At 42.1% G+C, this 11,408-nt stretch overlaps 1 protein-coding gene across 2 annotated transcripts in view; it reads left to right on the forward strand.

Moving 5' to 3' along the window:
• Positions 1-9,303: 9,303 nt before the first annotated feature.
• Positions 9,304-11,408, forward strand: part of SYT1 (synaptotagmin 1) — a 661,960-nt gene continuing 659,855 nt past the window's right edge. Inside the window, exon 1 of one of the 2 annotated variants that reach the window (XM_006142860.3) lies at positions 9,304-9,613. The gene's annotated coding sequence lies outside the window, so the exon portion shown is untranslated. The remainder of the gene's footprint in view (positions 9,614-11,408) is intronic. The other variant, XM_006142859.3, reaches the window with a different exon arrangement.

Below are 11,408 nucleotides of genomic sequence, written 5' to 3' on the forward strand. Positions count from 1 at the left end.
TCTTGGGCACGCACACACATGCACCTGGCGTGAGTTTTAAGCCACCCGGTCTGGGACGCGAACCACGGTCGACTATGTGGGAGTCCAGCGACATAGCCATTACGCTAACTGCTGGTCCCCTGCCTATATACTTTTCAATTTACTCAGTATTTCTGGAGTCTACTACACTAGGATTGGTAGTCCTTGAAATAGTCACAGCTACTTTTTTTTTTTTTTTTGCAATACATACTGATTTTCTATCAGCATTGTCAAGTCTTGGCAGTTGAGATGTGAAAGGCAGGGTAGCTGAATGGAGAATGGTTACTAGCTGTGGGACCTTCAGAAAGTTATTGAACGTTTCTGTGTCTTCGTTGTTTTTTTTCTTTACTTTCTTTACTTTTTTATTTTAATCTTTAGCCAGAAAAGGACAAAGCAAGTGCGAGAGCAAGAGAGAGAGAGAGAAAGTGAAAAAGCACGCTGTCAGGTCTTGGACTTGAACCATAGTTGGCCAAGTGGGAGTCCAACACCCTTAACAACAATGCCACTTGCCAGTCCCATCTGTGTCTCAGTTTTGCAAAAATGTTTATTACTCTTTACATTGACCCGATACCCAAATCTGTTCTTATAGCTCTGCTTAAGATATACATGTTGGAGGGGCGGGGGCCGGGCAGCAGGTGGCATAGTAGTTACATCAGTGGACTCCCACATGGTTGACAGTGGTTTGACTCCTGACCTGGTGGCTTGATATTCACACCAGGCATGTGTACATGTGTGCCCAAAATCCTGACAGGAGGATAGAGAAGAAGGGATTGCAACGTGGCCATACTCCCTGGGGGGTGATTTCTCACTTTCTCTCTCTCTCTCTCTGTTCCTAGGGTGGGCCAAAAAACAGTGCAAAAAACGTAAAAAAAAAAAAAAAAAAAAAAAGAAGTGGTGCACTGGGGAACCAGTAGGAGGCATGGAGAATGAGACACTGGATCCCACATGGCTGACTGCACACTTTGAGTCACCCAGCAGCTTGAGAATCAAGCTAGGCACATGTGCATATGTTCCCCAAATCCCAAGGATCCAGGGGGTCCAAATGATTACAGCATGCCATCCCCCCGGAGGATGATTTCTTACTTTCCCTTTCTGTCTCTCATTGGCAAGTCCATGAGGCCTGCAGTAAAAACTTAAAAAAAAGAATGGTTAGAATGATTAGCTGTTCTTCAGAGTCTGAACAAAGACTAAAAAGAATATGGAAGTTCTATCAGTTTACTATTAATTATTCTCCATGTAGCAAATTCTTCAAAGGTTATATTTCGATGATGGTAATTGGTTCCTCTCAATAGGTTCTATGGTATAACATCAATTCCAAAAGCTATGAAAACTTTTATAGGTTCTATGGTATAACATCAATTCCAAAAACTATGAAAACTTTTGGGGTGGGCAGCCGGTGACGTGGTGGTTAAGGTACTGGACTCCCACATGGCCAATTGTGATTGGAGTCCTGGACCCAGCAGCTTAATAATCATGTGAGGGGGCCAGCAGGTGGTGTAGGGGTTAAGACACTGGACTTCCATATGGCTGACCACAGTTCAAGTCCCGTACCTGGTGACTTAAAAATCATGCCAGGTGCATGTGCCTGTATGCCCAAGATCTTGGTAGGAGAATTGAGAAGGGATTGTGGGATGGCCATTCCCTGTGGGGTGGTTTCTCACTCCTTATCTCCTCAGTAACCACGCATCCCCTATAGCAAAAATCTCTCAATAAGGAAAAAAAAAATATGTGGGGACACACATGTAGGACAACCATGACCCAGGAGATGTCATTATCATTGCATCCACGGTACTCTACAACTATGTGGGGTACAAATAATGCCTACAGAACGAGAGACCCATCCCTGAGAAGCCCTTCACCACTCTTACAAATCTTTAATATCCACATCTTAAATATCTAAGTGGAAGCATGCAAAAACCCAGGAGAGAGTTTTATGCTTGGTTTAGGAATAAAAAAAATCTGGTATCCTTCTTGCCTTTCTTTTTGGTTCAGTATCCAGTGAATTATTTTTTCTCTAAGAGTACTCCAATTATAGTGCTTAATTTTAGTATTACTTGAACGAGGAGGGACAAGTAACCTAGGTTGGATACTGTAGTACTTGAAGCAAACCCATACGATCCATTCTGAAAGCAAAACCTTCTAAGAGTGTCCCAGAATGAAAGAGACGTGCTTTTTCTAGCCTTTATCAGAACACTAAGAACCATTGCAGAGAACCAGCAGTTAGCGTAATGGCTATGTCACTGGACTCCCATGTAGTCGACCGCGGTTCGCGTCCCGGACCCGGTGGCTTAAAACTCACGCTGGGTGTGTGTGCGTGCGTGCCCAAGATCTGGAGAGGAGAATGGAGGAGAAGGGATTGTGGCGTGACCATCCCCTCTGGGGGTTGATTTCTCGCTTTCTGTCTCTATGTCTCTCTCTCTGTCTGGTGAGCGCACGCGCCCCTATAGTGAAAACCTCTCCAAAAAAAAAAGCAAAACTAAGAACCATTGCAAAATCACATTTTGAAATAGATTTCTTGATTGCCTGCCATCTTTCTCTTGCACATGGTATTATTAAAATAGTTCAGTTTATGGATAAACACAGAACACAGAATATACCTCCACCCTGCACCCAACCTTTTATGACTTTGGTAAGTCAATTACTCTCTCTGGACGCACTTTTCACGTAAGTTGAATGAAGCAATTGAACTATGACTCTCTGTGTGTTCAATTAAATAGAAATTGTTTGTCTGATTTCAGAGGGAATTATATATAAAGTCTAAGTTTGTCCTTGCTTTATTAGCAAACTAGTTTCACCTCAGTATATTCCTTGTATAATAGAGTATTTGAAAAAATATATCATTTGTTTCCTTCCTAAGACCTTTGGCTAACATTAGCTCAAACAACTTTTATTTTGCCCTTGAGATAGATTCACCTAAATAATATTTTCCTTGCTAACCTCAACAGCCTGACACAGTATATTACTTTTTGAGTCACTGTCCTCCTTTTCATTTCTAATATTTTCTTAGCCATATTTTTAAGAAAAGGCTTTTGTAAAGTCACAGTGGATACTGCTAGCTCTTTATTCTCTTTTCTTCAGAAATTGTAAAGTATCGTAGTTCAGTTACAGGGCTTTAACTCTCTGCTCCAGAGACTTGACTCCCATCTGTATTCATTTTCTTTTCTTTCCTCCTCCCAATACTAGGTTCTGTTTATTAAACACCATGGGTGTTTGGCCTAAAAATCCATATGGTTTGTTTCTTTTAATCTAATTCTGGTATAGGGAACACAAATGTTCTTTTCTTACCAATTGGTTATAAGAATATTAGCAGTAATGCCAAATCAAACGATCCTGAGAGAGACAAGTGGAAAACCAACCAAAATGGATGCCTCCACTGTATTTAAGGACATTTTTCAGAAAACAAAAACATCAGTGACCATACTTTTTTGTTTGTTTGTTTGTTTGTTTCCTGCACTAGAATTAGATTTTGCTTTTCCAATTTTAAAGGATATATGTAAACTAAATTTCTATTTAAAAACTTGGGTGCTGGGCAGCAGGTGGCATGGTAATTAAAGTTCTGGACTCCACATTATGGACTGTGGTTCAAATTCTGAACACAGCAGCTTAAAAATCATGGCATGTATGCATGTGTGCCCCAAATCCCAAGAGAATGGAGGAAAAGGGATTACAGCATGGCCATTCCCCATGGGGGTGATTTCTCACTTCTTCTCTCTCTCTGTCTCTCTGTCTCTCTCATATGCACATGTGCCCTACAGCAAAAACCTAAAAAAAAATTAAAAATAGGTATACATTCTTTCAAAATTAAATTATTCATTTCTTTGAGGATTACAGTCTAACAGCTCATACAAAACTGATGAATTTTATGAATAGGCAAGTTCTTATGACATGAATTAACTCCCTTCAAACTTTAATGCTAATTGGTGAATAATCTGTAGCTCACTATGGCTTAAATGGATGAGATGATGGGAGAAAAATCTTATATCCCAGAAATCTGGAAAAAAAAAATAGTAGCAGCAGCAGCAGCAGTGATAGTGACAAAATAATAATCACTAAAGTCTTGGGACCAGCAGTTACCGTGATAGCTATGTCACTGAACTCCCACATAATCAACTGCGGTTCAAGTCCTAGACCCGGTGGCTTAAACTCACACTGGGCGTGTGTGCCCCCGTGCCCAAGATCCCAAGAGGAGAATGGAGGAGAAGGGAGTGCAGTGTGGCCATCCCCCCTAGGGGGTGATTTCTTGCTTTCTGTTTCTCTGTTTCTCTCTGTCTTCCTGGTGAGTACACACGCCCTATAGCAAAAATCTCTCAAAAAAAAAAAAATATTGGTATGTGTTTGGACTTTATGTGCATTACCCTTCTTAATCCTCACAAAATCCCTAAGGATATTGTATTCTTACGTATATATTACAGGTCAGAAAACTGAGGCTTGGAAGAATTTTGTACATTTTCAATTCCACATAACCAGTTAGTGGTTAAGCTGAGATTCTATCCAAATTCTCATACCAGGGGACAATCATTTAGTCAATTATCTGTCCAGAAAGAAAAATAAAGGTAGGATCTTAAAAGGCAATAGCAGAGCGGCCAGCAGATGGTATAGTGGTTACATTACTAGACTCTCACATGGTCTACTGTGGTTCGAGTCCCAGATCTGGTGGCTTCAAAATCATGCTGGGTGTGTGTGCATGTTTGCCCAAGATCCCAGAGGAGAATGGAGGACAAGGGATTGCAGCATACCATCCCCCTAGTGTGTGATTTCTCACTTTCCCTCTCACTGCCTCTGTCTGTCTCTATAGTGAGCACACATGCCCTATGTCAAAACCTCAAAAAGAAAAGGCAGTGGCAGAAAATAAATAGAAGGTGAAAGAAATAATACAATATGAATCTTTACAAAGAATTGGCAAATGATAGAAAAATTAGAGAAATTGGTTATTTTTTGCTATTTTTATAACCCTGGGTTATGATATTTATGAATAACTTATCAGACAGCTGGTGTAGCTATTAAGATACAAAGTTTAATGATATGTGATAGTGTCGATTAAATAGAACTTTTTAGTACCATTGATCAACTAGAATATACTAGACTTTCCACCAAAATGCACTTTTCCTGCTTCCTCTCTTATGTAATTATTCTTTCAGTGGTCCATAAAAAATCTTGGTTAGGTTTACACTTAATGAATTTCCAGTTTCTAAAGTTTCCAATTCCCACTCTGGCCATAAGACACAATTTTCTCCTCAGTGCTCCAATCCAATTTAGCTTCTATTCTGATCCTATAGCTTAAAATAGGTGGCAATGGAAGCAGTAAATGCATTCAATGAAAAAGGAATAAAGGAAATGATGATGATGACATCTTGTTTAAAGCAAAAATATAAAGAAATAAAAGTAGGTTTTCCTAGCAAAAAGCCAAATATATTAAGCAAAATAGAGTACAGTAGTTATGAAAATAACAAATACTTTGAATACCATACAATGAGGGAATGAGTTCTCATTAGCAAAAGACCTAAAAATTCTAGGGCCACCCGATGGCATGGTGGTTGAGAGTTGGATCCCACATGGCAGATGGATCAGCGGCTTTAAAAACATGCCATACACATGTGTGTGCATGCCAAAAATCTTGAAAGGTGGGAGACATGGAGAAGAGATTGCAGTGTGACCATGCCCAAGGGGGTAGGGGTGCCTTCTCATATCCTTCCCTTCTATGTGACTCTGTGGAGCACAAACACCCTCTGGAAAATTATATAAAAAAGAAAGATTTTGGATTCTAGATCCAAAAATATCTGAGAAATGGAATAATGATAGAGAAAGAAGAGACATGGGACAATTGATCTGATACCCCTTCCAATGAAGACGAATCTGCTGTAAAGAGGTGATGTACTTTCTCTGCAACAAAAAAGTATGACATTGTGTCAACCCAAAAGGATCAGGCAGAAATCTTAAACTTATGCCCAGTGCTTGAAAAGAATAAAAAAATTAAGAGTGAGATTAAATGACTTAGTCCTGCAAAATCTGTATCTATAGCCAGTATATTACCTTCTGAATATTTATGAACACAAATATTATTAATGCTACAGTTAATCACAATGTACATTCTTATTTTAGCCTACAGCTTTTGTCAAAAAACAATGAAAGTATCAACAGGTGACATAGTGTGTGGGGCACTGGATTCCCACATGGCTAACCACGGTTCAAGTCCTGGACTTGGCAGTTTGCTTTCTCACTTTCCCTCTTTATTCTGTCTGTGTGTGTGTGTCTGTGTCTTTCTGGTGAGCACATGTGCCCTATAGCAAATTTAAAAAAATAGTAAGGGAACCAGCAGTTAGCGTAATGGCTATATCGCTGGACTCCCACGTAGTCGACCGTGGTTCGAGTCCTGGACCCGGTGGTTTAAACTCATGCCGGGCGCATGTGCATGCATGCCCAAGATCCCGAGAGGAGAATGGAGGAAAAGGGATTGCAGCATGGCCATCCCCGCTGGGTGTGATTTCTCGCTTTCTGTCTCTCTGTCTCTCTCTGTCTCTCTGGTGAGCACACGTGCCTTATAGCAAAAACGTCTCCAAAAATAAATAAATAAATAAATAGTAAAAATGGTAAATTAAATTAATCACTCTTTTTAAAAAGTTACAAAATGGGATATAATCCCTTGACACTATTCATTTCTAGAATTCTAGTCACTAAAAAAGATTGTTGAGTATGATAAGAGGTGGTGAGAAAAAGAAATTGGCTAAAATGTTGATGGTAGGATCATGGGCAGGAACAGTTTTTGTTTTTTTTTTTTAATTCTGTATTGGTATTCTATTTAATAATTTGTTCTGGGTGTACTTGCTTCATGAAGCTATTTGTCATCAGGACAAGCATCCAGTCTTTAATAACTGGCATCCAGCAAGTGTCTAGGAGTGCTTTTATAATATAGATCTCTAGGTTATTGTAATAATCCTCTCATATAGCTGTTTACTGGACAACAGAATTAGTGAGATCATTGATTCTTCTTTTTCTCCCTCTCCTTCCCATTCTCCTCTACTTGCTTCTCTCTCCTCCTATTCCTCCTCTTCCTCTTTTGTCTCCTTCTCTTCCTTTTTCTTTCTTTCTCCTCATCATCAAATATGTAAAACCAATTTTAAAATAACTTCTATTATCTCTTTCTCCAACTATGAAACAGTTTAAAAAGGTTTGGGGAATATTTTAGAAAATGAAAGTAGGGACCAGCAGTTGGTGTAATGGCTATGTCACTGGACTACCATGTAGTCGACCGCGGTCCGAGTCCCAACCCGGTGTCTTGGACTCACACCGGGCACGTGTGCATGCGTGCCCAAGATCCCGAGAAGAGAATGGAGGAGAAGGGATTGTGGTGTGGCCATCCCCCCTGAGGGATGATTTCTTGCTGTCTCTCTGTCTCTTGTGAGCATACGCACCCTATAGCAAAAACCAAACCAAACCAAAACAAAACAAAAACTCTAAAAAAAAACATGGAAGATGAATAGTTATATGAAGTCATAATTCTGGGGCTTTTTTTTCATATTTTTGCCTATAATGTTGAACTCATTATGTAACCATAGGCCAAAACACAAGTATTTGCCACTCAGAAAGATTAGTCTATATCAAGATGTTTTCTTTTCTCCCTTATAGTACTTAGAATAAAGATCTTAAACATTATATAAGTAGGAGAGATTTAATTAAAAACTTGAAGAAATGTGTTACTATTAATTGAATTCTTGCTACAGTTACCTTTGCACATCAACGTTAATAAAATTTCAGTTCACAGTGTTTGAGTTTAGGGAATTGAGAGAGCTATTTATTTCCTTACTTGAGATGCCAAGATAATCTCAGTAAAATAAAGAACCCAATTAGGTGAGTTCTCATTTGTTGCTATTGATCACGTTTACACAAACTGCTAGGATTTCTAAGAAAAACAAATAAGAGGTTCAAAGGCCATTAAACAAGGTCAGGGGAGTGAGAAAGGGAAGCGCATTTTGAAAGCCTTTCACCTGTGGAGCGGATAATGGACTTGCTTCTCTCCCAGCCGGGCTCTGCTCTCGCCCCTAGCCTGGCTCCCTTCCCCCCTCTGTTGAACCTTCCCGTTTGGTGTCTCTCGGCATTACTAAGCTATAAATTGCCCAACAGCTTAGAGACAATCAGGTCACCACCACTCTCACAAGGGAAAAGCTTCTTACTTCCGAGCATAACAGTGCAGCTGGAAAGAGGAAAGGGAGGGAACCTATGCTCTAGTCGTCACTGCGATGGCAAGGGGTGGAGAGAGATGGGGGAGGGGGCTCTCAAAAAAAAGAAAAGAAAAAAAAAAAAAAAAAAAGAAAAGAAAGAAAGAGAAAGCATCCCCAATGCTGTCTCACTAGACCCAAGTCTACAAACTTATTGGTCGCAGCAATGGAAACTCCCAGTGCACTCTCCACTGCCTGGAAGCCACTGCTGCTGGGTGGAGTTGCGCTCCCCGGCCCCACCTATGGGACAGAGCTTCCCCTGCAGCTCTGGTCCAACGCACCCTTCACGGGAAATCTCCCGGCATCTAGTGGGCTCAGATTATCCTACTGCCGCCGCGTATAAACCCCAAACCCGGCAGCAAATTACTGACCACCGAGAGCCCGCGGGCTACCTCCCTGTGGCTCAGTTTGAGGACACTTGTGCGGAATCCTTTCATAGCCCCACCTTGCCCTGCTTTCTAACTCTGCCAGGTCAAATGGCCAAAGACAAACTTCTGCCTCTCCCTTCTCCGCTCCCACGTTTTCAAAAACCCACAGCCAGAGAACCCATACACATGGAAACTCCTAGGGCGCTGTTGCAGTCTGGGCATGCTCAGTATCAGGAAAGGTTTTGATTGAAAGTAAAAAAAAAAAAAAAAAGCTTTGTATTATGCTATCTGCTGCTTATGTGCATATGGCTTGCTGAACAGGTTGTAGAGCATCCTGAGCCTACCCAGAGGGTTTATCAGGTGCCCTTGATTGTGTCTCCTTGGGATCGGTCCCTCTCTTAGTTCATCACCCTCCCCCAACCCTCCTCAACCCCCCTTCTCAGGTCCCAGTCCGCTCTGGGGATGGAGAGACACTAACAGAACTGGGATGGGCGATGTTGGCTGAGCGGATCCACCTATTATTAGTGCGTCCGGATTGGCTCCTTAACGCAGCGTACCCGGGGTGGAACCAATCAGGCTGCTGGGGCTGGGAGATGATGGGCGGCCGCCTCCTCACTGGAGGGATTCCTGGAGAAGCTGCAGTGTGGGGATGCTCTAGACCGAGTACTGCCCCCAGTGTCTTTCCACCTCCTGCAGCAGCGGCGGCCGCAGCAGCAGCAGTTAGCAGCAGCAACTTGAGGCTGCACCCCGAGCAAGCCCCCAGGGTGGTGCTTAACTGAGAGGGGGGCTTAGCTCCTGGAAGGGGTGTGTGTAGGGTGGGGGCGGCCAGCTGGGACCAGCTGGTGGCCCTGGGAAACCTCCCACACACCCACACCCACACACCCCTTTTGTGTTGCAGGCTGCCCCTCTGGAGAGCGGAGGCAGCGAGAGAGTAACGCGTGTGCCTCGCACAGGTCCGCACAAGCAGAGCATTTGGGACCGAGACCCGGCACCACCTCCTGGTCCTCCCTCCAGGTAAGGCAGCGGGATTGGCGGCGTGGCCACCTCGGCAGTGCCTGTGTGCTTGGATCCGTCCGAAAGATTCTCTTCTCGAAACACTTGGGTTTTGGTGGTGGGAGACTGAGACCTAGGGAAGGATCGCCGGGTGGCCTATTGTGAGAAATAGGAGACCACATGTGCATCTCCTGGAAAAGCACTTTGCACAGCGCCGTTGATTTTAGAGCCTGGAGTTGATGCTGGGCATCCCCCATGTTCTTGCTTCCTCTTTCCTTTTCTCGTTCTCTCTCTTCTGTAGTCCCCCACCCCCAGTCTCTCTCTCTCCTTCACCCTCCTCCCACCCTAAGCACGCGCTGGGTTTCTTTCTCCTGTAGAGGATTGTCTTTCTTAGAGGAAAGAGGGGGAAGTGAAGAAAAGAAAAAGATTTCTTCCTGTCCAGGGGGGTGGGAGCATGAGATAGGATATAACCTCTGAGAAAAATTAGAATACAGAAAGCAATTACACCGAATAAGGAATTAAACTGGGTAAGGGGAGTAGACAAGCCATCCAGCTCCTACTGTCTGAGACAGGAAGCATCAAGTTTGACTTGGTCCCCTTGCAAAAGGCTGTGTCTCTCACTTGATTCGTTCACATGGAACAAAAATAAACCGACAATCCAACCCACTTTCAACTGCTTAATTGCTGTTGCTTTTAAGTGCCAACCATCTGACTTTTCCTGGTCCCATCTGTCCTATGGGGCTGACAATTTGGTATTGCACATCAGTGTTAATGTCTGAACTTTGAGGGGTTTCTTGAGTAAGGAAATAAGCAATTAAAAATAGATGATTACTTTCCCGAGGTTTTTTGGTATGGCCTTTATGTTGGAAGGTGAGCAAGCGAAAAAATGTAGAGTTGCAAAACATGAATTACACCAGTGTTTTCAAGAGGCTTGGATTTCTACTTTGAGAGAGCTAATCTAGTTAGCACTGTGTACATGTTGATATTCAGCTCCTCAAATATTAACCCCTTGGTGAAATAAAGCAACTATTTAACTTTTGAGTTAAAGCCGTAGCTTTAACATTTGTGTATGGATTCTTATTCTACTCTGTCTTCCTACTGTCTACTTGTATTTTATTTGCCTGCATTTTATTCGTGCCTTGCCGTGTTTTCTTTTAATCTGAGACACTTTAATGAAGATAAACATGATGCTTATACAATTTCAACTCTCCTTTTAGAAGGCACATGGGAGCTCAGTTGGCCAAGAATCCTCTTGTACTGGAAGAAAGTTTAGAAAGTAATGGTAGAAAGATAGCCTCACATTTTTAAAATCTTAAAAGGGAAAACAGGTTTTGTTCTCATGTCTTGTTAAAAGAAAAAGATACCAAAACAACAACACACGCTCCTGGTTGCCTGCATAATAGGTCAAGTAAATGGAACTTGTTGGACAGAGCCTTGACAGCAGCTTCAGCAATTTCTAATTCCATCATCTCTAATATAAGCTTTCTTTTCCTATTATTCATCAGAGACAGCTAAGTGATTACTGTCAAACAGGAGGAGGTGAAGAGAAGTGTCTAGTTAGAGGTAATGAGAAAGCATTCCAAGTGGGTCCTGAGCACAGACAAGCCAGCAGATGTTAGTCTCAAGACAAATCTTTGCTTTTGGCTTATTGGGGGAATGCCCAGTTACATGTATATTTTTTTCTAGATGACCACTTGGAATAAGAAAAGGGAATCTTTTTATTTAACTCCAACATTCCCCATTTATCCATGTACCCTGAAAGTATTTTTCACCCCGTGCCTTTAATGTCTAAGTTTATGCACCAGGTTAGAGAAGA

This window comes from Tupaia chinensis, unplaced genomic scaffold (assembly GCF_000334495.1).
Source record: "Tupaia chinensis unplaced genomic scaffold, TupChi_1.0 Scaffold000085_1, whole genome shotgun sequence".
Lineage (NCBI taxonomy): Eukaryota > Metazoa > Chordata > Mammalia > Scandentia > Tupaiidae > Tupaia > Tupaia belangeri.